The sequence below is a fragment of the Zonotrichia leucophrys genome, chromosome 4 (genome assembly GCF_028769735.1).
Source record: "Zonotrichia leucophrys gambelii isolate GWCS_2022_RI chromosome 4, RI_Zleu_2.0, whole genome shotgun sequence".
Lineage (NCBI taxonomy): Eukaryota > Metazoa > Chordata > Aves > Passeriformes > Passerellidae > Zonotrichia > Zonotrichia leucophrys.
The window spans coordinates 61203001-61217706 of NC_088173.1; the positions used below are offsets into that span (position 1 = coordinate 61203001).

At 35.9% G+C, this 14706-nt stretch overlaps 1 long non-coding RNA gene across 1 annotated transcript; it reads left to right on the forward strand.

Annotated features, from left to right (window-relative positions):
* Positions 1-9597: 9597 nt before the first annotated feature.
* Positions 9598-11349, forward strand: LOC135447496 (uncharacterized). Its single transcript, XR_010440171.1, has 3 exons — positions 9598-9654; positions 9732-9871; positions 10318-11349. It is a non-coding gene; the product is annotated as an uncharacterized LOC135447496 (long non-coding RNA).
* The last annotated feature ends 3357 nt before the right edge of the window (positions 11350-14706 follow it).

Sequence of the window (14706 nt, forward strand, 5' to 3'; positions counted from 1 at the left end):
TTTCTAGCTAGCATGCTATCAGTTTGGGAAAAGTCACTTAAAAACATGAGCAAAAGAGTCTCAATATATTTAAATTGTAACCTTGAAAGAAAAAGGAATGTTATCTCAAATGATCAAGACTAATGATTCAGGACTTTAGAGATCATTATCAAAACTTCAGAGTCAAGTTAGATGTACTGGATAAGCCTGACTGCTGGATGGATTCAGAAGATCCTTGAGAGCAAGGTGCTTTGGCAGGCTGACCTTCATCTGAAACACACATGTACATGTGCCCTCACCCAGCTGTGTGCTTGTGAAAGGTTTTGTACGGCAATAACATCCCAGTCTATTTTTTTTTTTTTTCTTAAATCAGAGCACTGGTATTCACAGAGGAAAGTTTTCTTTATGCTTTAACAATCCAAATATACAAAAAAAAAGTAGATGATTTTATCTTGATCTGCATGAACAGCCTAGAGTAAGTATAATAATACATGTGCCTAAAGATGAACCATCCTATTCACTTTGCAGGATGGAGAGAGCAGCATTGTGCCTGAGTTTAATGTTGCTGCCAAAAAGCCAGTTAAACAGATTATTAAGAGCTGTACAAGCAGCTTAAATTCTCAATCTAGATAAAAAACTCACAGTAGCAGTGGCCTTAGAAGTGATGAATCAGTGTAGTAAGGAAAAAAAGCTCTTTCGGTACTTTCTCAGTTTGTAGGGTGAAGTTGTGCTCTGAAGTGTGAGTTTGAAGGTTTTTCCTGGATTTTAAAACGCATTTTATTTTCGGTTGCGTTACAATCCGATTAGTGAGAGATGCCTCTGCCCAAATAAGTGCAGACCATATGCCACAGTCAATAATATGGATTTTATTTAACAATGACTGTGAGGTAGATAGGAAAGTGGGCTAGAGGAGAGGAGACCAAGCAGAAGAACATCTGTCGGTCCAGCAGTGTCCCTTGGTCCTTTCTTCGCCCTGGATTTCTCAGTGGTGGGAGATCCAAAGCCATTCTTCTGTGGGTACCACCTTTATACAGCCCAGGTTTTGGTATCCATGGGGAGGTCACAGATTCCCATAACTTGGGATGATATATATGTCCGGACAATTGCTTTCTTTCCCACAGTTTGTCACAGCAGGATTTTTTGTTGGGATGCTTTCAGCAGGATATGCTAAGCAAATTTCCTCTGCCAGGCCAGGAATTAGTGCCTTTTTGTTGCAAATGCCTCCCTTCTGTGCTTATCTCAAATACCTGCTGTGGAGCCTTATCTTGTGACAAGATCCTTCTGTGGCCTTGACAACGTTTGAGACAGGCAGCTGGGCTCTTTAAGTCGTGAGAAGTATATTTGATGGTGTTTTAGTATTTAGAATTAAGTTTTAAATATTTAGTGTTTTAGTAGATGGTTTGGTAATTTTATAATTCAAGACTGACTTTAAATTAAATGGTTTGTTTTTTCCTACCCCTGAACATTGTTATTTTAATTCAAAATTTGCTACAATTTGACATGAATACGATATATTAACTATACTGGTAGTATAAAGGCTTATGGAAATTAATTTTTTACACTGACAACGTATAGCGCTGTATTCTACTGTATTCTAACAAATAAACAATATGTTCTCAATATACACCATGATAAGCCCTACAGCTACCTTGAAAGAAAAGCAAAGCACAACATAAGAATTTCAAAGGATATCTAGTCAGACAAGTGCATGGTACTACCAATGAAATAGATTTTAACTGGACTTACACATAAAATGAAAGTTAAATTTCTGAAGGTTCATTTCCACTCTCTTTTAAGATAGTAAGTAAATCAGAAAGGACATGGAACTCCTCATTCAGTAAGGGAAATTCAAATTGGAAGGGGCAATTTTCTTGTTAGCAGGTCTTGCATCACTATTTCTCTGACTTGAACAACCTCATTTAAATACTCAGTGAAGGCATGATGGGCTTTGATGAAAATCTTGATAGAGAGTGAATGTTTTCTAATAATTTTCTTTTCCAACCTCAGTTGAAATACTTTACAACTAATTTATTTTTTGTTCTCCATCATTTTCTTGTTTGAAATATTTTGTCACAAATTTTCAGATAAAATGATCCCTTATCAGTCGTAAACCAAGTCAATATTAGTGATTTTTACTCCACGTGAAATATCTTACAAACACAGAAAAAAACCCCCAAACTATAAGCCTATATTAAGCAAATGGATTGTGTAGGAAAGAGAAGTAAGAGAAGAAAGGGTGTATGAAGTCCTCAAATCAAATAGTTTCAGGTTACCCCATGAAGATCCATTATCAGCTCTCTGCAGTGTGGGAAGGATGAGTTAGGAAGCTCACAGGTGCTGGCTTTTGTGTTTTGTTTGCCTTGAGTATGTCACAGCAGCACGACATTCTGTCATGCAGTGAGGTGGTAAGGGTCATGGCAGGAAAAATTATAACAGATTCATTAAAATCATGTTCATATTAATCTAAAACTCAGATACATTGCAAATAATGAATGAGCTCTGCCAGACACTCCAAATGAATAATGGCAAAATCTATGCAATAAATAATTCACTTACGTGTGTCTTCTATTTTACAGAAACTTCTAAAGTGCTATGAGAAACATTTTTCGTAGAAAAAGAACAAACTTTTGGGAGTGAGGCAAATCTCTTCAGCTGTAATGATGAGATTCTTTTTAAGATCTATGACATGGAATACTGCTTCCACTGTATCTTTCAGAATTGTTTTCTTGATCACAAAATGAGAAGCAAAGCTGAGTGCATATATGTGTTGCTGGGTCCTTTAACTTCCATTCTGAGTAATAATTCTGCAGACCTAAGATTTATGCTTGTCATAGATTACATTATACATGTAATCTAAGGCATATATATTCCAAAATGGAATGCCTCTCGTTATTGTTTACTTTTAAAAATGGGAGATATGTCATAGCTGTGAGCTAAATACCTCCTTTGCATTCACATCTCTAAGTTTCCTAGAAAAACAATAATGTTAATGGAAGGTAGAGCATTTAATTTCAAATTTAGAGGCTTTTGTTGATAATGTTATTTAAACCCAGGAAGGTTATACTTAATTATAGATATGGCAGTGTTTTTGACAGTTCAACCTCTTTAATGGATTATCTTTCCTCATTTAAATATAAGAAGTAGGAATAATAAAAAATGAATCTACAAATTTAACAAGCTTCTTTTTATATGCTTAATAACTATCTTTGAAGGAGAATACACAGCACACTGAGCTTTAAAAAACTGACAATATTTATTAAGCCACAAAAGAGCTTATGTAGCTTTGTGATTATGGACAGGAAAGAATTTTAAAAAAGGCAAAGTTAGCAAAAAAAAGCTTTAAAGTAAGCAGAAATTACATGTCAGTCATAGACATTAAAGCTGGCTGTTTTTAAACTCCAACTGCTAAGCCCTGGGCATGAAACAAGAAAATGATGAGGTAGGCTGAATGAAATGCACACAAATGCTAATGTTTAGAACCTTACCTAAAGTTAAAAATACAAATGCTTGCTTTAAGGAAAAGGTTTCAAATAAAATAAAAGAATCCATCACATGAGTCTGTATGAATACAAATATGCTGAAATCCACACAGAGGGAATATGTTAAAGATAGACTTTCCTCTTCTGTTGAGAAATCTTCCTACTGTGTGCTCTAAAGGATACTGAAGTTTCCTGTTAAAGGGATGCAGAAATAAGGATTTTTACTGAATAAAGCCACATGATTTTATTAGGAGAGGAAGGAATCTGGCAGTCTTCAAGTGGAATAAGACAATTATCATTGCATACAATAAAATTGGCACCAATTAATTCATTTCCTACTTTTTTTGAATGCTTGCTATGGTAAATCGTAGCATTTGCTGAAGAATTCTTCAGAAGAATATGTACTGAGTATATTTCCTAGAATAATTGTCAGATATTACAAAATTAAGTATTTGATTCAGGAAACCACATCTTAATTTCCTCATCTACGGCATTAGATACATTTATATGTGCCTATTATGTATGCACACTTACATGAGTGTGTGTTTGTGTGTGTATAGTGGTGAGTGTGTTTGCATGTGTATAGTGTTGAAAAAATCACTTTTGTTTTTACTGTGTTCATCTGCAAAATAGAGCAACATCGTAAAAATTAAAAAATAGATGTCTATCATAAAACACTCCAAACCAACAAACTGCAAAACATTTCAAGTAAGAACATTACTACTTCTCTTTCCTGGCCCAGATTCCTATTATAGACTTTCTTAGACTTTAAGAAAGGAGCGCTGAAAAATCAGTGGAAAGGGCAAGGATTCCCAAAACTTAACATGCATTCCTCATTGAAGATGGGAAGAAACCCAGAGGAATCAGCTCACATATTTTCCAGTGCATTTGTATTCCCTTCTTGGACTCCTCTGTCCTACAGATATTTTCCCACCTGGTGTGCAGCTGAACTGCAGCCAGTGGACTTGGTCTCACCACTTGAAGCAAACCTTCTACTTTAAAGGGAAGAGCTGATGAAACTGCCAAACTCCACCAGTCTGAACAGAAAAATCTATAGTCTCTAGGGGATCTGTCCCCCTTTTGTCTGCATTCATGTTTTACTCTAAATGATTGTTGATTTATGTATCTAGAGTCAGCAAGAGTAACAGTGACTCATAATGACCCTGCTATGCCATTGCACATGCTATTGCTTGGTTTTGTTACTGCTACCATATTATTTCTATTCACTCATAGTGTTTCTGTTTTATAAAAAATTCTTTTTTCCATGGACCTGGCTGTGTGCAGTACAGTCAGGCTGAAGCACCGCATGGGATCTTTGCATCCTTCCATCACAGACAGTGATAAACACCAGTTTTTGCAACAGCCAGTTCCATTTTCAATTTCCTACTATATGTGTTAAAATGAAACATACTCAAATTAAAAGGCTCTTTTGAGTCACAGCTAGGAGGTCCATCTTTATTGGAACACTTTATTAGTCAACACTGTTTTGAGTTTATTTGTCCTGTGTGTGTGCATCTCCAGAAATTACAATTGTGTATGGAAACAATTAATGGTAACATCCCATCCAGAATGTTCTCCCTATGATACTACAAGAAAATTGTGTTAACAATAACAGCTGGCCACATGATGGACCCTTTAGTCCTTTATTTTCACCAGAAAACTTGAATAAAGATAACAGAATTTGACCTAATAATAAGAAAATAAATTATATGCCTATTGTAATAAAGCCCTGTGAAATATAAAGCCCTGATGTAATGGCAACTGCTCAACTCATACCTTTGAAGAAAGAGCAGTGCTAGCTGTTTGACTGAACTGTTGCAGGCAAATATATACTGCAAACAGCAGTTCCAAGAAAGTTGGAATACCAGAATAAGCTTTGTTCTTCTATAAGAAATACCAATTTTTTCTGAAAAGAAATATCATTATAAGGTAGTCAATATATTTTTTATACGAGACAGATAAAGAACCAATAAAGTTCTTAATGTTGTTTGTCTCAAAAAAGAGTACTTTGTTCTTCATGAAAGAAATGGGAAAACAAAAGTGAGCTTTCAAAATTCCAGCATTTATGTCCTTTCATGATCTTACATGAACAATGTAATTCAAAGGCTATCAGAAACAAAAGGTCTAGCAAACTCCACAGCATTTCTGCATTTGGAATTTCCAAACAAACCTACCAAGGTGAAGTGTCTGTTGTTTTTACAGTCTGTTCTCCTGCAACACCTCCAATATTTTTGTCATTAATATATGAAACCAAGTGCATCAATTACAGTTGCCATTAGAATAAAAACCTAATCTCAATTTTAAGAGTTGGTGTGCTCTAAAATAAAATAAAAATTATTTCTAGACATTGTCATGAACAGCACATCAGGGATTTCATATTTCTGAGAAGCAGCACTTAAAATCATGAACTCAGATATCATACAGAAGCTACAAATACATATTTTTAAAGTAACAAATACAGTATCCAGGCCCTTCACTGGTTTCTGCGCTCCAAGCCCTTATTCCCAGCAGCAAAAAAGCCAGTGCAGAGATGCAGCATGTAAAAGGTTCAGGAAAGGTACACATATCACTGTACATTCCTTGTCAGTGGAAATGGGCTGGGTACACCAGTGGAACAATGTAAACTCGAATTCTGACAGAAAGATTCACACTGCGGGTCGTTTTTCACAAGCTTTCTGAAGGTGACATTTCATCTCATGAATTTTCATCAGAAAATATGTTTCACTCCATAAAGGTAAAATCTATTGTCTTAAATATGTGCAGTGAATATTCTGATCTGAAATTTGCAAACATTTATCAAGTCAAGAATAAAGGTGTGCACTCTGATGGATCAGTCGCAATTAAAGCTGTAACACAGCTATCACATATGCAGCCCTTGTGAAGGCTGCATACTTGTGGAGAAGTCTATGCAAATAAAGCATGAAATGTAAGAAAAAAATAAGAAAAAAAGCAAAAAAATTACACCAAAATGATAATATTTATTAATATGGATGTAAAAGAGATATTAGCTGAACAGAAATCCAAAGGTTACTCCTGCAATAGTGAACAAATTAGTGATAGAATGTATTTTTTGGCCAAAGACCTGTTGCTACATCCTTATCATTAAGTTCTCAGCCACCAAAATCATTGTGCTTATGTATCATACTGGATTTTTCCAGGGGAGTAGTAGGAGGAAAGAACAAAACTCTGCCCCGGAGCTTCTTATCATGAAAGTAGGTGATGGTTTTCCAGTGCTTTTCTTCACTCTCTAGAAATACACTGTTTGTTGTTATGGAAATAGTGAGAAAAGCTAAATATGTAACGATGTTGGATGTTAATTATTGCAAATGCTGCTTAATGACAGTCAGTGGTATACTTTATTGTAATCTTCAATTCAAAACTGTTTTATTTTAAGAAGTGGACAATTCCTGATTTCAAAAATGACCCTAAGACACTGGGAAACAGGGCTGACTAGCTGCAGGGTGTGTACATGTATTTTTATTCCAAAATGGGTTTTTCTTGAATTTTTACTTACAGTATTTGGAAACTTACTTAGTTGGTGTCCTGCTGTACTACGTACATGACAAGCTTCATAAGAGATAACAGTACTGGAACCAGTCACTTAAAATCCAAAAATAAATGGTATAACTTAAGGCTTAAACAACCAGAGAGAGAGGAAAATTGGAAAAAAGAAAAAGACAGAAGGAAAAAACTGCTCTGGACCTTGCCCAGTGGAAACAAACTATATAAGAACTACATTACTGAATCTGAACACAGCACAGAGCTTAGAGACAAAAACAATGAACCCATGATTTTCAAGAGAAAAAACATTCCATGGGTTCTATAAAAATGCCTCTTCCTAACTACTTCATAGACATTTACAATTAGATGCCAGATCACACAGAATATGAACCATATTTTCTGGAAATGGAGAGGAATTCACTTCTAACAAACTTCCTTGCTTTTGTCTTTACATCCTTCTACCGGTATGTCCTCTCTGAAAGAATGTTACGTTCTTTCGAAAAACATTCACTTGAGCATCAGCAGCAAGAAATAGTGAAAAAAATTATCTGTTTGTCTGCCTTTTTCTTAATTTATCATGAAAAAGACAAAACCATGTCAAGGAAGCAGGAAAAATGGAGGATATTTTATTACCATAATATACTGTAATGCATCCTTTATGATAGCCACTTATTTATGTAATTTTTAGATTCTCTTACTGTTTAATAGTAAGACAGTTTATAAATGGAAAAATGACTATTTTGAGATAAATCTATTTAGTCATCATTGTTAATTTATTTTCATTCCCCTTTTATACCAATCTGTGATTCCTCTCTCCATTCCATTCATTTTGGCTGGAAATTTCAAGCATAGCCTTTTCCTTTCAGTAATTCTTTCAAAACTTATTTCATATTAGCAGAGCTAGTGATTTTTTCTCCTTTACTGTGAATCAAAATAAATCTTTTTTTTTCCAAAGATAAAGAGTTTTCATTGCAAATTTGATGAATGAGAGAATGAGAATACCTTTAAATATTATTATTCTTTCTTTTCCTTTTGCTTTAGGAAATGAGAAATATTCTGCAGTTTAAAACATAAATAACTCATACATACATTAAAAAAAGTCCTTTAGAGATTTGATGTGACCAGTATTGTCACACAAAATTGTGCTATTTCATAGCAGTTATGCAGAGTTGTCTGCAATGTAGGTGAGCAACTTTAACAGCTAATGCAATGGATCAGAATATTCCTCCGGGATGAACAATGATGGAAATTGTTTGGGTCAGGCAGTCCCAAAGAGTAATGTGTATTCTTCCTAAAATCTACAAGGACTGAAGAGAGACGATACGTTAAACCTGCTTCCCAGTGGTTTCCAGATCCATTTTGAATATATTTCTGCACATAAGTCCATAGGTTTTGGTTAGAAAGATTTCTTTTTCTTGTTTGCTTACAATTTGTGCTTGCAAGATTATCTTAAATTAGAACCCATGCTGACACTATAAATGTGTGTATTTCTTTTTGGAACTAAACAAAACACAAAAAAAAAGAAACGAGGAAGTATATTATTAAAACAGTACGTATATCATAATAATTAGGTGCCTAGCACCATTGTGTTGGACTTTAATAGTATCTCAAGGGTTGTTAGATTAATTTTTCAATTGAACAAAGGTGAATTTTCAAAGATTTAACAAACATAGGACATTCCTTTCAAGGTGAAAATTCCTTCTCCCTCTTCCTCAAATGAACTGCTTTGCTTAAGAAAACAAAAACTTGACAAGTCATAAATGCAATTGTGTTCTCTCAGGTAAGGAAAATGTTCAGATGGAGAATCAGTTCAGACTGTGAGCTAATGCAGCCTCCTCAGTACGTCAGAAGAACTGTAAATCCTATTCAGAAGATTTTCACCCAAATGAAATGGATTTTGGCTATGCTCCTGCCCTGGATGGGTACTCTGAAGGTATCCATGAACTTTCTATTATTAATCAGAAAATACACAGAAAGATGGAGACTCAGCACCCTGCAAATTCCATGGCATTTCACTGCCCCACTTTTGCTGGAGAGAAAATTGTTATTTTGTACTGATTTTTGCTGATCACTTTTTAGTGGTAGTAATATAGCAGGAACTCTAGTTCTCACAGTGGAAATACAGACAATCAGAAAACATCCCACCTATCTACATCTTTACTTCTTAAGGGGATAATTTTGTGAGAAAGATTGAGTGAGGATAGTATTAATAAATCCCAATTTTCTATCATAGTACAATAGATAAATGTTAGTGGCTCATATTGGTAAAAATGTTTGGAAAAAACATTTTCACAGCTAAGACCACAAAATTAAAAAAAAAAAAAAAGAAACATACAGGAATCTGTTTCTAGGTATTGGGTATCTTTCCCTCATTCTTTATATTTTGAGAAAATCACCACCTTCATTAAATGAATCTCATTAATATCATACTCCTAGATATAAATGCTCCCATTTAGGCTGGAATTCAGTTAGCAAACCTATTTTGGTCCGTATGGAATTGGCTTAATTAAGACGGACTAATATTTTGGACCAAACTAATTAATAGCTTAGTAGTGGATTCAGCTGTAAGATTTTCAGCAGTCTCTTAAAGTAGGGTCTCTCAGAGGGAGACAGCTGCTCATCATTGACATGCAGGACTAATACATTCAGCTTGAAAATGAACCTGAGTAGCTCCAGCTGAGCTTTGCCACTGCAGGTATTGGAAATCTTCTTGTCACCTGAGTATTCCTAGTGCCTTTTCCATCTAATTAGCTCTCATATCCCAAACCAAAGTTACAGAAAAACTGGTGTACTCTTGCTGACTGAATTCGTAGTGGAGTAGAAAAGATCAAGGAGCAGAGAGGGCTGAAAACCCTGTCCTGCCATCTCCCATGGAACTGCAGCACTGCCACCCGTTCCCAGAGACTGAAGAGGTGAGGTGGATGGTGCTTCCTTCAGGAGGGAGGGAAAGGATAAAGGGGTAGCTAATAATATAAATGGGACCTGTGTCACTTTCCTTCTTTTACTGCTGTTCAGGTTACAAAACTCATCGGGTCTCCTGACAGTTACTGACCCGTGTTTCTCACCTTTTCCTTCTAATTTGTTTCACCCTCTCCCTTTATTATGTTGCATGTATAATCACAACAACAGGATGAGATGTTTATTTTATACTTATGCACTTCCAATAGCACACCCAAGTCACCTGAGACCCCTGGATGGGATGTAGGGGTGAATCTTGAATTTGCTTACTTGAGTTAAAGTCATGACAATATAATATTTGAATTACTTATCCTGCAAGTTATTACTTGTAACTTCTGAAATTGTTTTCTTTCAAATTTAAGAATTGTACATGACTTTGCTTCTTTGTGTCTCAACACAGAGTTCTTCTTTGGGAAAAATGCCTTCCTCTCCACTGGGAGTCGAAGATGAAGTCCTCAGTGGATCAAGTCCTTGGACAAAAATTGTGATGGTATAAATTGCTTGCAATCCTGCAATTATTTTTAAGCATATATAATCTTACATATGCATACTACATATATATTTCTTGCATGTACAGATGACAAGAGTTTAGAAACAAAGAAATCAATCTTCACTGTAAAGAGTCACTATAACATATGAACATTTCTATAGCAATTTATTTTGCTTTGAGTAACATATGAATGCTTCCTTAGAGTAGCCATATAATTCTAATGGCTCTTCTGATGTTTGCAAATTATGCTAACAATGATCTTTTCTACATGTAAACATAAAACCTCACAATTATGTTAACACTGTGGTCAATATAGAGAAGGGATTTCTAATCCATACAGGTTATAATTTATTGCTTTTTTTCTGCCACTTTATTGTACTTTCCTTTAAATGAAGCAGCACTAAAATTTGCTAATTATTTTTCTCACTGCAATGTTTATAGTGCCACCTTTTAATTTTTGTCCAGATTTCTTCATACAAGCAATGTTTCTGAAAATGGTATTCTTGCAACTTAATAAAAAAGGTATTACCTTAATCATATGTAGTTTCTTCTGTGAAATCAACATGAAAGAAAAATGTTTGAGGAGGTGACAGCTTTTATATTTTGTGTTTCCTTGGTCAGAGCTCCTGCTGCTGCATAGCTCTCAATGTAAATGGTTTGCTAGAAAAACAGTGGTGCTGTTTTTCTTTGTATTTTATTTCATTTGGAATTGATCATGCCTCTGCTTTCAGATTTACCAAGATTAAAAGTACGTCTGAATTAATGTCAGCTTTAGATATCTATTATAATGTCAGTAGCTTGAAATCTATTATATTAATGTCGCATATATCTAGTAAAGTAGAAACACAAGTCTAGGAATAGGGATTTTTAGAGATCTGACCTGTTTTTTCTTCTTTGCTGTAACTTTCTGCCTGATAATAAACAAATGTCTGCTGGTTCACATTCTCTGAAATATCTAAGTGCCCATTTGTCATTGAAATCAGTCAGTCACCTACAGCTAAGAATATTTAAAAGACATCAGCCCCAGTCTCCTGTCTGCATGATGGTTATTCAGACAGGAGGTATCTACAGATATTTCAACCTTAGTGTCCTTGCTGCACTGAAGGCCAGCAGTGTCCTGGGCCACATAGGTAGGAGAGCTACCAGCTGCCCAAGGGATGTCACCCTTCTCCTCTAATAAACACTGCTGAGGCACGTTTGAAATGCTGTCTTCTTTCTAAGAGAGAAATGGGCATTCTGGATCTAGCCCAGCAAAGGGTCACAAATGCCATCAAGGAATGGGAGTGTCTGTTGCATGAGGAGAGGTTGAGAGAGATATGACTTCTGCCAGAAGAGAATGCCCTGGGGGGCAATATATATCAATGTGTATATGTTGGCATGGTGTAAATATGAGCTAGACTTTTCTCAGTAGCAGCCATGGAAAGGACAAGAGGCAACAACCACAAACTAAGATACAGGCAATTTATTTTAAACATCAGAAAAACATATTTACTGTGAGAGGGTAAGACACTGGCACAGGTTACCCAGAAAGCCAATGAACTGTTCATTCTTTGAGATACTTTAAACTCAGGTAGACCCAGATCTGATCAACCCACTCTAAACTAACCACACCTTAATCTGGGAGCTGGACTATGTGATTTCCAGAGATGCTTCCCACTTCAGACATTCTGTGATTTTGTGGTGAGGATCTTCCCATATAGTTGAGAAAGAAAGGAAGTGAGGAACAAAAAGAATTTTCTAAAAACATACCTTAAAGACAGAATTAATTTAAAATGTGAGATACTCACTTTTCCAAGTATGCAATTGAACAGTTTAGCGTAGACTCAGAATAAGCTGAGTTAGAAGGGAGCCATTAGGATCATTGAGTCCAGCTCCTGGTCCTGTGCAGGACAGCATAGTCTCAACTCTGCCAGGATTGATGCTGTGACCACTTCCCTGGGGAGCTTGTTCCAGTGTCTGACCTCTCTCTGGGTGAAGAAACTTTTCCTGATATTCAACCTAAACCTCCCTGATACAGCTTCATGCCATTCTCTTGGGTCCTGTTACTGATCACAGAGAACAGTACCTACCCTCTCTCTTCCCCACAAGGAAGTTGTAACTGCAATGAGGTCTCCTCTCAGTCTCCTCCAGAGTGAACAGACCAAGTAATGTCATTTGCTCCTCAAATGGTTTCCCCTCAAGGCTCTTCCACCATCTTTGTTGCCCTCCTTTGATCACTCTCTGATAGCTTACTATCTTTTACTGCAGTGCCCAAAACTGCACACAATATTCAAGATGAGGCCATCCCAGCCCAGAGCAGAGCAGGACAATGCCCTCCCTTGCCCAGCTGGCCATGCTGGGCCTGGTGCCCCCAGGACAGGGCCGGCCCTGCTGGCTCATCTCCAACTTCCCACTGGCCAGGAGCCCCAGGCTGATTTCCACTGTGCTGCTCTCCAGTTCCCTATACCTGGAAAAGCATGTGAAATCTTGGGACTTACACATAATTCTTATTCATTAAAAGATCTGGGGATATCTTTTTGCTTGTTCTCATTCCCTCCTGATCTCAAAATGTTGTCATGCATCATACTGAAGAGGTTATGCATATTGTATAAAACTTGTTGTCAAATTAATAAGCTGAACTTAGATATGAAACAGAAACAGTGGGACACAGAATCATTTTATGAACAAGGAATAATACATGCTTCTCTGAGAAAATGCTAGATCTAGAGCCCTTCAGATTTTCCTAAAATGTTAAATCACATCTGGCTTGTTACATCAGAAGCTGTAGATTTATAATATTAAATATTACCTCCTTTGAAGTGAGAGAGGTTTGATGTTTATGCGGAGGAAATATAATGATTGATTTAACTTTAGAACAGACACTGGGCAGGACTATGCATCATTATCAGCTCTGTTTACCTATTATGGAAAAAAATCATCTCTCAAAATACAAAAGTTATTGTTAGGAAATCAGACAGCATGTATGGTCAGAAATAAAAAATCAGCACAGTATTTCTTATGCTGTAGAACAATTGGATAATTTTAGAAAAAACTAAGAAAAATTAGAAGGATGAAGAGGATAAGCAGTAAATTTTTGCTGAGAGCAGAAAAACTGGCAACAACTGAAATAATGAAATTGTTCTAATGTAAAATTGTTATAATGTAAATTTGTTATAATGTAAAATGATTTACATTGTTATAATGTAAATCTTTATAATATAAAGATGAAATGTACTGAAATGCTGAAGTAGTAGTAGTCTTTTAAAGGGATTGAAATAGAACTTAGGGAATCTATAGAGATCTGGAATTACAACTACTTCTTGTAGTTGTAATTGGGAGGTTGGGAAGTTTACTCAGACCTCAGAATGCAAAGTTTTTCTCATCAAGTATGAAATGAAACACATGCAGGTATTTGTCCTCAACATCTTTGTGCTTTTGAGACATGAATACCAAAGCAAACAGGACATTAAAAAATTTTTTGCTAAACTAAATTATTACAGATGAATGTTGTGAGTCAGTTAAGCCATTTTTATGACTACAAAAAGAAGAGAAGATGCCAGGTATAAAAGACATCATTTGGTCTGACATTTTGTACCACTAAGGTGACCAGGTAAAGAAAATTCAGTTCTGTGAGACCTGTAAAGGCAAGCTACAATAACATAGCTAGCCTTGTGACACATAATGAGGTCAATCTGGTTGTAATGACACGACAGCTGCTACAGGTTTGTAAACATGCTTTGATAGTATAAATGAAGCATATCTATTCAATAGAATGTGCAATTGGCAAAGACAAAAATCTGTGCCAGGCACCACGCTAACAAATAGACAGCATTGCACAGTTCAGTTTGCTAGCATAGATACACACATGGGTTCCAGCACCTGTTCTGCTTATAACTAAACACGTCCTCAACTGGAGCATTCTGGTCTCTGCTACCCATACATAGGTACAGATAGCTCAGAGTATATACCATAAAAGTCTGGTATGCTCCATGTCTGATCAAAAAAGTGTTCTCTCTTCTTCCATTTTGTTATTATACCACCTCTTTTGTTTTTATCCCACAAAGCCCTCATTCTCAAGTCTAAAATGTCTGTTGTGCTGTTGCTCATTATGCAATATGTTTATTGGACCCCTTCTACTGAACTCTTAACAGATTACAGATCTGTAAAAGAACTAAAATGGCAAAAAATGTAAAGATATCAGATATCTACATCTCTCTCAATTATCCTAGAAAGTCTGACCTTGTGAACTTTTGCTTTTTAGTCTTTGCCATCTTCCGCTCCCCATTCACTACGTAATGTAGCATAAATGATGGTTTTTAA